This window comes from Ranitomeya imitator, chromosome 2 (assembly GCF_032444005.1).
Source record: "Ranitomeya imitator isolate aRanImi1 chromosome 2, aRanImi1.pri, whole genome shotgun sequence".
NCBI lineage: Eukaryota > Metazoa > Chordata > Amphibia > Anura > Dendrobatidae > Ranitomeya > Ranitomeya imitator.
In genome coordinates, this window is record NC_091283.1 from 647,467,261 (window position 1) to 647,481,601 (window position 14,341).

Here is a 14,341-nt window from a genome sequence, read left to right on the forward strand (position 1 = left end):
CGATTTGAAGTAAAAAATTGCTTGTTTGAATGTGATTGTCTTCCTATGAGCTAATTTTCTTCCAGCGCCGTTCTGCAGCCCTGGATACATGCGACAGCTTTTTTATGAGCATGGTGTGCCAGGGTTGTATATTGATTAGTCACATTCTGCTGTGCATGAGAGGGACAATCGAATCAATATCTAATGAAAGTTTGGCATTGTAGAAAATTGGTTGTCCTGGACTTATGAATTGATGACCTATCCCAATAAAAAATCGTTGAGGACCAACACCCCCACTGATCAGCTGAACTTGTCTCCAGCTTCAGCCTGAACTAAGCGATGTATGAGCTGAAAATACTGTAGAAAATAAATAGAAGAAAAAACAGTAAAAAAAGTCCAGGGTATGATAAAAGGTATAGATTTATTCAAAGTACAAATAACATGTAACAAACCATGTAGTGCATAATGAATTAGTTTACACAAGATTTTTAAGAGAACAGAGATCAGGTAGATAATGGCAAGACATCAAAAATCGGGTATTTACCTCCTCATAATAGGAAAGTGCATAGTGCATATGTAAACCTATGAGTCATAGTAGTGCAATGGGGGAAGAAAAGTGTGGCAGGACTCCATTAAATTGCACCCGAATACTGCAGTTCATTCATTTAAATGTCGGATAAAGTGCAGTGCTTGCCTGCAGTCACTATGCAGTGTACAGGCTGCTGTGTTCCACCCATGCATTACTGGCTCGGCTGCCGAACCAGTGATCAGCTGATCACAATTAATCAGTAGCAGCCAATTAGTCGTTGCTAATGAGTTACTGTTACAGAACCCCCCAGCACCAAGAATGTTCTGCAGTATATGTATGTATAATAGTTTCCATGTGAAATGCATCAGTCCACAGGCTGCGCCCCTGGGCAGAGAGGACAAGATATCCCCCTTCTGTCCTCCCCCACCTTTGTAATTCCCCCAGTAAATATCAGCAGGCTCTGGCCCCCTGCGGCTATTGTAATGTATGTCTGGCCTGCTTTTTCTATTGGCCTGCCATGTGTATCTGTGTTATATATTCTGTGTGCTGTAAATAAAGTGTGTTCTTTTAGACTGGAAATACGTGGGGTAGCAGTCAGCTTTTATATGCTCTCACGTAACCAAGGAATTCCAGCCAGCGTCCTTCATTCAGAATCCAGCAAAAGCAGAGTGGACCTCCTGAAACACGGGGGGTGCTGAAAGAGGTACTACAGCACAGTAGACCCCGTTACACTGGTGGCAGACAGCGGGTTGTGATACCCCTTTTACAGGAGGAAAGGAATGAATGGAAGACAACTACCAGAAGTTAAAGAGGACTACATTAAAAGATCTGGTGGAAGCCCAAGGGTTAATCGCCGGCAACAAAACAAAAGCGGATTTGATAGCAGCCATCATGGAACACGACAGTGCAGCGCCCCCCAATGTGAACGTGGAGGAGACTGAATTCCAGAGGGAGGTAAAGAACAGACTGGCGTTCTATGGCCCAAACCCTGCAGTAGAGATGATACGAGAGGTGATGGCTGATGTGCATACTGATCTGAAGGAAGAGATGGCCGAGTGGACCAGGATAGAGCTAACCAAGATGGAGATGGCAGAGCGGACCAAAGTGGAGCTGGCCAAGATGGAGATGGCAGAGCGGAGAGAGGAGAGTCAGCGAGCAAGGGGAGCTCTGGCCTCCGCCCAGGTACCTTCAGCAGTAAGCCACAAAAAGATCCAGTATAATGCCTTCCGACACTTGGGGGAGGCAGAGGAAGACATTGATGGCTTTCTGCAGGACTTTGAGCGGCAGTGTGCCCTTCATCAAGTGAAGCCGGAGGAACGGGTTCAGATTCTGGACAGCAAGCTGACAGGCCGGGCAGCGGACGCCTATCGCACGATACCTGATGAGGACTGTATGGACTATGAGCGGATCAAAGAAGTGATCTTGGCCCGGTATGCGCTGACACCAGAGGCATACCGCCAAAAGTTCCGTGGACTTATAAAACGAGTAACCGATACCCATGCTGAATGGGCCTGTAAATTACGGCGGTCACTGCTACAGTGGGTACAAGGGAGCCAAGCAACCACTAAGGAGGACGTCCTCCAGCTCTTCTTCTTGTTAGAACGATTCTTTAATGGACTAAACCCCGAGACACAGGAATAGATTCGGGACAGGCGGCCAATGACTCTTGAGGAAGCCGCTCGTCTGGCCGATGAACATCGTGACACCAGGAGGCCTCAGTTGTCAGGATCAAAGATGGTCACTAGGGGTCCGCCCATGGACCTGGAGGGCCCCAAACCACCAAAGATTGTAGGAGGACCAGCTAGAAACCCGGCCTACCACAGTTCCCCTGGGGCGCGATGCCACACCTGCCGTCAGCTGGGCCACCTGCAAAGACATTGTCCAAACCGGACTCAGCATTCCCAGTGGCCAAAGGCGGGAACAGCTACCTTCCGCCGGGCCGCTGTACACTGCTACCAAGGCGAAGCTGACCCGGCATTGGGGGCTACAACTAACCAAGGGGTGGAAGACATGGAGGAAGTGCTGCATGAAGTAGACCCCGTGCAGGCAGCCCGGACAGATAATCGACAACAGCATCGACAGGTCGTGTGGGTTAATGGGAAACGCATGCAGGGACTAAGAGATTCCGGAGCAACTTTGACCCTTGTGAAGCCTCATTTCGTCCGGGACCAAGAGAAGACGGACCGGACAGTGGCAGTCCGTGTAGCAGGGGGAGCCATACATCGACTGCCCACTGCCAGGATTCACCTGAACTGGGGAGTTGGGGATGGCCTTGTTGAGGTCGGCTTGATGGAGGATTTGCCTGCAGACGTTTTGCTGGTCAATGACTTGGGGCCCATGTTGTCTGCCTTCTCGGTTGCCCCTCTGGCTGAGACATATCCTGTGACCACCCGGAGACAAGCTCGAGCTGCGGAGGCGGAATCACACTCAGAGGAGGCCCAGGTAAGTCATCCCAGCCCTACACGTATTCCCATAGCCAGACACATTTCTTGGGCCACCCCAGATGAATTTAAGAGGGAGTTACTTGAGGATCCTTCATTGGAGGGATATCGTGGGAAGGCACAGGAGGGGACAGGGGTACTGGAAGGGGAACAGTTTATATGGAAGCAGGGACTCCTCTACCGTATCACAGAGCAGCACCACACAGGAACGAGCCCCACTATAAAACGACAGCTGGTAGTTCCCAAGAAGTATAGGCAGGAGTTACTGCGAATCTCTCATGACATACCCTTGGCCGGGCACTTCGGCGTCAGTCGCACCAGGCATCGTCTGACACAAAACTTCTTTTGGCTGGGGTAACCTATGATGTTCGTCAATACTGCCAGACCTGTGACAGTTGCCAGCGCATTGGCAAGAGGGGAGATCGATGCAAGGCCAAATTACGCCCCCTCCCCATTGTGGAGGAACCATTTAGCCGAGTAGCGGTCGATCCGATAGGGCCGTTAGCCAAACCCAGTCCGTCAGGGAAAAGGTATATATTGACAGTGGTAGATTATGCCACATGGTATCCAGAGGCGGTTGCGTTACCTAACATACTGGCAGAGACAGTGGCGGCTGCCCTGCTCCAGGTTGGATTTCCCCGGGAGATTATGTCAGACCAGGGTACCCAGTTTACAGCAGAGGTGACCAACCAACTGTGGAAGCTGTGCGGCGTAAAGTCCATTAGAAGCGCCCCGTACCACCCGCAAACCAATGGGTTGTGTGAATGCTTTAAGGGGAGTTTAATACAACTCATTGGGACTTTTACCAGGACCTACAGAGACTGGGAGAAATTCTTGCTTCACCTCCTGTTTGCCTATTGAGAGGTGCCCCAAGAATCCATGGGGTTCTCCCCATTCGAACTGGTATACGGGAGACAGGTAAGGGGACCCCTAGACTTAGTGCTAGAACACTGGGAAGGGGAGGGCATCATAGAAGGGTTACCTATTGTACCCTATGTGCTGGAATTCCGGGACCGCCTACAGGAGCTGACCCAGGCTGTGCGTGGGAACATGCAGGTGGCCCAGTGGCGCCAGCACGTATGGTACGATCGGAGGGCCAGAGAGCGCACCTTGGAAATAGGCCTGGTGTTAGAGCCCACTAGGCAGAACAAGTTCCAAGCTGCATGGCAGTGGCCCTACCAGGTAGTGGGGAAAATAGCCGACACCACCTATAATGTCGCCGATTGTGATGACCCCAGGGTTATCCGCATGTTCCACGTGAATATGCTGAAGCCCTATCGGGATCGCCCTGAAGAGGTAGTGGCCATCTGTGCACCTGAAGCAGAAGATTTAGCCAGACTTCCCTTGCCTGATGTCTTAGGGGAGAGGACTCAGTCTAAAACATGGGACCAGGTACACTGGAGTGAAAACTTTGGTCCCCGGGAGAGACAGCAGGCGGAGGAGTTGTTGAGGCAGCGACAGAGGATGTTTTCAGGGAAACCCGGGTACACTCACCTGGCACAACACAAGGTTGAGACCCAGGATCAGACCCCCCTGCGAAAACCCCCCTTCCGCGTCCCTGAGTCTGTACGAGAAGGGATGCGACAAGAGATACAAGAGATGTTGCGTTTAGGGGTCATTGAAGAGTCAGATAGTCCCTGGGCATCCCCCGTAGTGTTAGTGCCCAAGAAGGATGGGACTACACGGTTTTGTGTAGACTATCGTAAGCTCAATGAGAAAACAGTTACGGATGCGTATCCCATGCCGCGTGTGGATGACTTGTTAGACCGGCTGGCAGGGGCAAATTATTTGACCACCATTGATCTATGCAAAGGCTACTGGCAGATTCCCCTTAGTCCTGATGCTATTCCCTAGTCGGCATTTGTCACCCCGTTTGGCTTATTTCAGTTTCGAGTTATGCCATTCGGGATGAAGACTGCCCCGGCGACCTTCCACAGGCTGGCTGACCGGCTTCTGGATGGTCTCCAGGACTATGCGTGTGCCTACCTGGATGACATCGCCATCTACAGCGCGACATGGGAAGAGCATCTAAGTCACCTAGAGACAGTATTAGACAGGATCCACAAGGCCGGAATCACCCTGAACCCAAACAAGTGTCACGTGGGCAAAGCAGAGGTTCAGTATTTAGGGCATTGGGTGGGAAGTGGGAAACAGAGACCAGAACCAGCCAAGATTGAGGCCATAGCCAAATGGCCCACCCCATGCACTAAAACCCAGGTCATGGCGTTTCTAGGGACAGCGGGGTATTACAGGAAATTCGTTCCCAATTACAGCAGCGTGGCCAAGCCCCTCACTCATCTGACCCGTAAGAACCAACCCCGCCAGGTAACCTGGACCCCAGAGTGTGAGGAAGCCTTCCGCCAGCTAAAGGACGCCCTCACCAATACCCCTGTATTGGCCGCACCCGATCCAACTAAACGTTTCCTTGTTCACACAGACGCTTCTATGTTTGGATTGGGGGCAGTACTAAGCCAAGTCGGGCCGGACGGCCAAGAGCACCCGGTAGCTTACCTGAGTCGGAAACTACTGCCCCGTGAAGTGAGCTATGCGGCCATCGAGAAGGAGTGCCTGGCAATAGTATGGGCACTCAAAAAGTTAAAACCATATTTGTATGAACGACAGTTTTCCCTCCTAACGGACCATAATCCCCTAGTCTGGCTTAATCGGGTCTCCGGAGACAATGCCAGATTACTGCGGTGGAGTTTAGCACTACAACCTCTGGACTTCACCATCCACTACAGACCCGGCAAACAAAACGGTAACGCCGATGGACTAAGTCGACAAACGGAACTTGTACCAACCCCATAAACTTCGGTCATCCCCAAACCGATCCGTTAAGGATCAGACTGTGTATGCCGATCGCGTCGCTAAAAAGGGGAGCCGTGTTACAGAACCCCCCAGCACCAAGAATGTTCTGCAGTATATGTATGTATAATAGTTTCCATGTGAAATGCATCAGTCCACAGGCTGCGCCCCTGGGCAGAGAGGACAAGATATCCCCCTTCTGTTTTCTCCCACCTTTGTAATTCCCCCAGTAAATATCAGCAGGCTCCGGCCCCCTGCGGCTATTGTAATGTATGTCTGGCCTGCTTTTTCTATTGGCCTGCCCTGTGTATCTGTGTTATATATTCTGTGTGCTGTAAATAAAGTGTGTTCTTTTAGACTGGAAATACGTGGGGTAGCAATCAGCTTTTATATGCTCTCACGTAACCAAGGAATTCCAGCCAGCGTCCTTCATTCAGAATCCAGCAAAAGCAGAGTGGACCTCCTGAACCACGGGGGGTGCTGAAAGAGGTACTACAGCACAGTAGACCCCGTTACAGTTACTGTGTTCCCAATTCCTCCATTTGTCCAAGGTTTGTAGGAAATCCTTGGTTGCTGTGACATACATGTATGGCGGAGGTCAGGAAGGAAGGGGTTAAAGACGCAGCCAATGTTCATTTTTGTCATTTTCTTTTTTTGTTCCTTTATTCAAACTGCCTCAATTATGATTTTTCAATCAACATATCTATATAAGAACTCGTTTTTGTAGAGCAAGATGCAGTTTTGAATGACAACTTTAACATTACCATATAAAGTACTAAAAACAGAAAAAAATGTGACGTGAAATGGTGAAAAAACCTACAATTTTACCATCCTTTTTATGTGTATTGGTTTTACTGTATTGATTGTGTCTGAAAAATAACCTAGCAATGTAAGCAGGTTGCGGGATGCAGTAACGGCCCGGAGACAGAGCAAGGGTTAACAGGTTTATTAACGGGAATACTCCACGCAGGGAGGTAAAGAGTTAAACGGGAATAAACTTTTCAGTTTGCAAAGGATATGTGTAGCGCCCCTGGGGTCCAGTCGCCACAGAGATACTGTACCTCATCCAGAGGTGTGGTATTCCGCTCTCAGGTAAGGAGGGGGCACTGCACATAACCTTAACACCAGCATCCAACACTAGAAACTTCAGTCAGGGCATCTGGGTGTACCCTTAGGGAGGATGGCCTGGCCTCATCCCAGGCTGGAGAGGGTTAATAGGTAGAGGTTGCAGGTGGAGAAAGCAGAGATGTCATGGAAACAGTAGGGGGAGTCAGAAAAGATCTAGAAAGTCAGTAAGTGAGAGGAAGTGAAAAGAAGCAGACGTCCTGAGATGGGGCCCCCTGTCAGAGGGAGCTAGAGAGAGAAAAAGCTGAAGGAAAGTGAAACTACAGAAAGAAGGGGTCCTAGAGGCATGGGTAGTAAGAAGTCTACCCATGGGGCTCGTATTCATGTTGACCAGAGTCAGGTGGAGAGACCAGGTCGCAGTCAGGGGACTGGCCCCATTCTAGTGGATAAACTAAGGCCATGTTCACACTATGCGGTTTTTACTGCGGAACCGCGGCGATTTTGCCGCTGCGGGTCCGCAGCTTTTTTCCATGCAGGGTACAGTACAATGTTACCCTATGGAAAACAGAAACCGCAGTGCACATGATGCGGAAAAACCCGAAAAAAAAAACGCAGAATTGCTGCGGAAAAAAAGAAGGACCATGTCACTTCTTTGTGCAGAATCGCAGCGATTCTGCACCCATAGAAATGCATTGATCCGCTTACTTCCCGCATGGGGCTGTGCCCACCATGCGGGAAGTAATGCGGATAATGTGCGGGTTATACCCGGGGTGGAGGAGAGGAGACTCTCCTCCAGACCCCGGGAACCTTATTTGTATTAAAAAAAAAGAATTAAAATAAAAAATCATTATACTCACCTCTGAAGTCTCAGCGCTGCATGCGGCCGTCCGGTCTCAGGTTTGCTATGCGCCCAGGACCTTCGGTGACGTCGCGGTCACATGACCGTGACCTCACCGAAGGTCCTGGTCTCACAGCATCTTTGGAACCGGACCGCCGCCTGCAGCGCCCAGGAGATCGGGACGTCAGAGGGTGAGTATATCATCATGATTTTATTATTTTTAACATTACTATTGATGCTGCATATTGCATATGCAGCATCAATAGTAGGGGTAATCCCGCAGCGGAACCCGCAGGACAAACCGCGATAAATCTGCAGGGATAACCGCAGTGGGTTTGCCCTGCAGATTTATCAAATCCGCTGCGGGAGAACCCGCAGGATAAAAAGGAGCGTGTGAATGTGGCCTAAGGACTCTGCTAGATAACATGGAAGGATCCAGGGGGACTTAGAGCTCACCACCCGACAAGATCTGAGACTGCTAGCTTGGGACACTGTGTGGCAGGCGCGGGGCAGGAGAGGCGAAGCCAGTGCAGAGAAACGGCCAGGAAAGGACATAAGAAAGGGGGTTCTGGAAAGTGCACCCAATTAACTTGACAGCTGGCTGGACCACTAACACGGAGGACACAGCACCCCGGCTGGGGCAACTAAGAACTGTGAGTAAAGTTGCACGCTGCACTCTTCTCTGTATGCTGCGCGCTGCCTACTCCTGCCAAGACTAAAGCGCCGATAACCACTGGCGCGCTGCTTCTCCGATGGGGTGCTGCACCCGATCTCTCACTGGCAGCACGCACACAGTACTCACTAGCCAGGAGCGTTCAACACCTCGCTCCGTGGTGATCAACGTGTAATGACCAGAGGTCCGAATAAGATCCAGTGAGTCACAAACCAAGACCAAGGCGGAAATCTCCAACGGTATTTACTCAAAAGCAAAATAATAAAGGTAATATGGAGAATATTAAGGCAGATGCACCCCAAAGATACACTAACTCAGCCGCAGCTGAAATCACTGTGCCACTCCAAGGTCTCCTGAGAACTGTTTCTATAAAGACTAGTAAGAAATTTACCTAACAGAGTAACTAAAAAACAGGAAACAAGTGTAAATTGAATGTAGTGTTATCAAGGGAGCCCCTGGAACGGCACACTGAGTATAACTTACACAACTCTAATATAAGGTACACCTCTAAAGTAACCATTAAACACTCAGAGCAGAGATACCCGGGTATCTATAACTATGGTACCGTATCCTGAGATAGATTTCCTCTCAGGCAGGAATCCGCACAGGCTGCAGCCAGTCCATATCTTCAGCGCCAATAAGTTACAGCAAGCTCCTCTTGTCTTGTCGGCCGATGCCGAGCCCAAACGCCGGGGACTTAGTTAGTGGTCTCACGATGTTGTCTCTGCTTCTGTAGCTCCTAGGAATGCTTCCACGACAACCCGTCCGTCTCTGTATCAGCAGTCTGCCCAGACTTGTTTCTCCACTCAATGCACAGGGAATCCACAGCCTTCCAAATACGTACTGGGTTTTAGTAAAGTCTCAGTTTTTTCTTAGATCAAGGGTTAGCTCTTCTCCAGGAAACGTTAGCAGCAAAAGTCTCTCAAAAGCTTCTCTTCCTCCAAACACACTCGCAGTAAATCCACACACAGTCTCTTTTTAAGATATCACAGCAGCTTCTGCCTTTTCTTCCCGCCTTTTTCTATCAGCTCTCACTTCCTTGTTTCACTTTACACACAAGACACCAGACCCCACCCCCCAGCACACATTGTCTCCGGGAGTTTTGCAGGGTCTGTCCTCTGCTGCAGCAGGCAAAAACCACAGGGTCCTAGTGCCCTCTCAGTGGGACTACAGTTCACTCTCTTACAAACGGGCACCCTGCACATCTCTCCTCACATTCTGTCAGAGGTGGTGCTTGGGCACGGGCCTGCGCTGTACGAATGCTCCGGAGCTGCAGCACTCACTGGTCCCTGCTGTGCACTATCTGGCTCTGCACTCAGCAGCGGCCCCTCTCTCTGGATTGCTGCTGGGCACACTGCTCCACTCAGTGGTCCTCCTCAGATGATGTGGGCCTGCCACAGCGCAGGTACTCTGTGGTGGGGAGGGGAAGCAGAGCGCGCCTCTCGCCTGACTGCGTGATGCCCTCTGTTCGCGCCAAACTGCTCTGCTGCGCGCTTTCCCCTTTTATATCCCAGCCCCCTTGGTCAGGAGGAAGGTCCAGCTTGCTATTGCTTCCACCCGGGAACAGAGGATGCGGCCTCAATAGTTCCGGACCCAGCTTAAAGGGACACTGTCACCTGAATTTGGAGGGAACAATCTTCAGCCATAGGGGCGGGGTTTTCGGGTGTTTGATTCACCCTTTCCTTACCCGCTGGCTGCATGCTGGCTGCAATATTGGATTGAATAATCATAATAATCTTTATTTTCAAACCAAGAAAAGAAAAAAAGTAAGTGGCACAGCTCGACTTTCCAGAGATTAATAACTCGATGTGGAGAGTTTCCCAACAATAGGTAGTCCGGTCAGATGAAAGGCGGTGCTTGCGTGAAACAAAGTGTCCATATAAATAAAAAAGTAGAAAAAACGCAATAGCACTCACCAATCAGTGGCAATTAAAACGTCCTTTATTGGAGCATATAGCAAAACATCTTCGCGGTTCAAGGGAGGGAGTGAGAGAGGGAGTGCGACAGGCAAGACGACGACGGCCGTTTCGCGCTAATACCGAGCGCTTCCACGGGTCTGACCCGTTAAAGGACGTTTGAATTGCCACTGATTGGTGAGTTCTATTGCGTTTTTTCTACTTTTTTATTTATAATCTTTATTTTTATATAACGCTAACATATTCCGCAGCGCTTTACAGTTTGCACACATCATCATCGCTGTCCCCGATGGGGCTCACAATCTAAATTCCCTATCCTATCTTTGGAATGTGGGAGGAAACCGGAGTGCCCGGAGGAAACCCACGCAAACACGGGGAGAACATACAAACTCTTTGCAGATGTTGAAGTTCCTTCTCTGTCCTCCGTAGTACATGCCTGCACAAGGTGCAATCTTGCCTTGTGCAGGCGTGTACTATGGAGGACAGAGAATGAACTTCAATCCAATATTGCAGCCAGCATGCAGCCAGCGGGTAAGGAAAGGATGAATCAAACACCCCAAAACCCCGCCTCCATGGCTGAAGATTGTTCCCTCCAAATTCAGGTGACAGTGTCCCTTTAATACAGGTACTTGCAGCCTGGTTTTCCTCCTCCTTACAGGATTACATGATTCTCTAGGTTGCTACAATTATAGCAATATCAAACTTATGCAGTTTTATTATTTTAGTAATGTTGTAAAAAAAAACAAAGTCTTTCATTTTTAGGAAATTACTGAGATATAGAGTGCTCTCAGTGGGAGAAACTAAATAGGAATCTTGTGGGTGTGATACCTTTTAATGGCTAACAAAATATAGTGAATGATGTTACAAAGATAGCTTTCAGGACTGCTTATGTCTCTTCATCAGGCTTTGCACCCACAAGATTCCTATTTTGTTTCTCCCACTGAGAGCACTCTATATCTTTTTTCTACTGGCTAACACAGTACCAAACCACTTTTTTTTTTCGTTTTAGAAAATTACTGTTACATATAAATATATTTTTGTTCCACATTAATATTCGGAATATTGTAGCATTCTCTCCGCCACATCTTGTTAGACAAGAGGGGAGAAGAAGGACCGAGGCTCCGAAGCTGGAAACCCTCCTATGAAAATCCTGATCCCCCTCCTCCGCTCTCTGCTGACAGTGAGGCTGAGGACTGGGCCGGACTGAGAAATACTGGACAGGACTGTGCCCTCCCCGGATGTGTGCAAGTGATTTCATTCTTCCAGGCTGTGTGTGCTGGGATTCTGACAGGGATCAGGAGGAAGGACTACTCTGCTCTGTGCTAGGTTGTCTGTGAGAGCAGCATGTCCCACCCTGCTGATAACTCCCACCAGGACTAGGCTAAGGCTTATTTCCAAAGGTGAGTAGTGGGCCTGTCTCACTAACTAAACTGAAATTCCATCTGTGTGCTGAGAATACCCCGCCAATACCCCTTACCTGTCCCTCTGGGCGAGCTGGCACATATATGAGCAAGATTGTAGTGCTCCTGGTCAGACTTGTAGCTTGCAGTAATATTGGGTCATGCTGACTTTAGTAATACTGGCTATTATAGCTACACAGAGGTTGACGGTAAATTATAGGATCTCATCGCCCTTCCTATAAGAGGTAAATTACATCTTGTCTTACAGAGACGTCTTACAGAGATTTCATGTAGATGGCAATATGAATGTTGTAATTCTAGACAGCAGGGCTATCATGCGCACTGATATCATTGCCCCTGAACAATAAAGGCCACAGTGTCCCCATAAAATTGTCAGTGACCACTATATTATCCCCATTAGGGGATACGTCTTTTTCCGACGTATCATTGGGTTTGCTAAAAAAAATGGCAGAAAAAAAACAAATGATCAAAATAATGCCTTTTTAATACACCAAGAGTTTAAAAGAAGTGAAATGTACATTCCTCAGGCATAGACAATAGAAGTCACTGAGAAAGTTAAAAAGACACTAGTCTTTTTGAGCGTTTTGTCAGCATTTTCTTCATTGTCAAACTTTTTTTTTTTTTTAAACATGAAAAACGTCAGTAAAAAGATGCTGAAAAAACACTGGCAGAAAAAAGCTGCTCAGAAAATGACCAAAAAAAAAGCAAAAAAAAAAAGACTCCTCTCACTTGACACTTCTTTCCAGATGACCTCAAGCAAGGAAGGAAGCGTCACATGAGACACAAAACAGCCATTGTGCTAGACTGCGATAAGGATATGGAATAAAGAATGAATTGACCTGGGTGAGCGCTGCGTCAAGTTCCACTTTTAAGAACACTATTTTCTGGACTGTGCTTTGCTTTATGCTGAGCACCATCTACCTGTATAAGGGCTCTTTCAGACGTCATTGTGTCCGGTACATGTGGTGACAGTTTTCACACGTACCGGAGATACTTACGCACAAAGACCCATTGAAGTGAATGGGTCTGTACACGTCAATGTGTTTCCACGGACTTTATGTCCGTGGGCAAAACACTTTGACATGTCCATTTTTTAACAGCAGCATGGGCTTCAAAACTTTCCTCACACGTGCACACTGCTGACATCCACATGTCATCAGTGTGACACGTACCGGCGCCTGGGAATCAGCAGTACTGTTCGCACTGTTCCCCGGCGCCAACTACTGAAAACAGCTCCCATCATTCTCCCTTGCTCGTACTGTAATCAGCGCTTCCAGGGGAGAATGTTGAGTGTTTTATTCAGCTGATAACAATGAGAGCAGGCGGCGACTGATGGGAATATTCATCAGCCACTGCCTGCACTGTAAATAAATTTAAAAAATGACGTGGGATTCTACTATATTTTTGATAACGAGCAAGGCTAAATTGACATCTGCGGGCTGCAAGCCTCAGCTGTCAGCTTTAGCAAGGCTGGTTATCAATAATAGAGGGGTTCCCATGACGTATTTTTTATTTATTTAAATAAATAATTTAAAAAACAGCATGGAGCCCCCACATTTTTGACAACCAGCCAAGCTAAAACAGCTGAGGGCTGGTATTCTCAGGCTGGTAAGAGGCCATAAATATTGGCCCTCTCAGTTTCAAAATAGCAGCCCACAGCCACCCCCAAAAAAGGCATATCTATTAGATGTGCCAATTCTGGCACTTTGCTCGGCTCTTCCCACTTGCCCTGTGCCAGTGGCAAGTGGGGTTCATATTTGTAGGGTTGATGTCACCTTTGTGTTGTCTGGTGACATCAAGCCCACGGCTTAGTAATGGAGAGGCATCTATAAGACACCTCTCCATTACTAATCCTATAGTTGTGTGGTAAATAAAGACACAGCCAGAATAAAGTCCTTTATTTGAAATAAAAACAAAACAGACTTTTCATTTTTATTTAAAAATAACAAACAGTTATACTCACCTAAAGCCTAATTCCATTGACGCCCTCATCTCCTGTAATAAAACAAAAATAAAAAAACACAATATCTCTCACCTGTCTTGTTCTGTCCCACGTCATAATCCATGTCTGGGGATAGGCAGTTTTCAACCTGGATGGTGCCAAGGTGCGACCGTCCAGGCTGAGAACTACTGGGAGAATGAGCTGCTCGCAGCGTCAGTGACTAGTTTTGACATGATCAAGGATATAGCGAGTCACTGAGGCTGCGTTCCTAGTCGGGCTGAACTGTGGTGACCTCAGCACCATGAGAAAAAAGTCAGTGAGTTCACCGCAGTTCAACTTATCTTGAGAAATTTTTCACGGTGAACTCACTGAGCAGAACACCTGCTCTTGCTATTAACAGTTGAATACCACTCTCTTATTCCATATATTGTATCAACATTGACCCCCTGCTAGAGCTGATTCCCAGGCGCTGGTACATGTGATACTGATGGAGCACACATGTGCCACACGTACACGAATATCTCCGGTACTGTTTTTTCCAGTACCAGAAGTATGTTAGAATCTGTTTAGTTTGTGACTATCCACCATTTTCTTGTGGAGTTCTGGCTGCTTGGGTCAGGTGTTTGTATCACTCTTTATTAACCAGCACCTGTCTCCCAGTCCTTGCTGGACAACAGTGTTAATCTGCTTGAGCTCTAGCTTGGTGCTTTGCTTTGTGTTCTGTGCGTGTTA

The 14,341-nt window shown here is 48.2% G+C and overlaps 1 protein-coding gene across 1 annotated transcript in view; it reads left to right on the plus strand.

Annotated features, from left to right (window-relative positions):
- Positions 1-11,461: 11,461 nt before the first annotated feature.
- The window catches only part of LOC138665422 (oocyte zinc finger protein XlCOF8.4-like), a 32,448-nt gene continuing 29,568 nt past the window's right edge, over positions 11,462-14,341 (plus strand). Inside the window, exon 1 of the mRNA XM_069752895.1 lies at positions 11,462-11,646. The gene's annotated coding sequence lies outside the window, so the exon portion shown is untranslated. The remainder of the gene's footprint in view (positions 11,647-14,341) is intronic.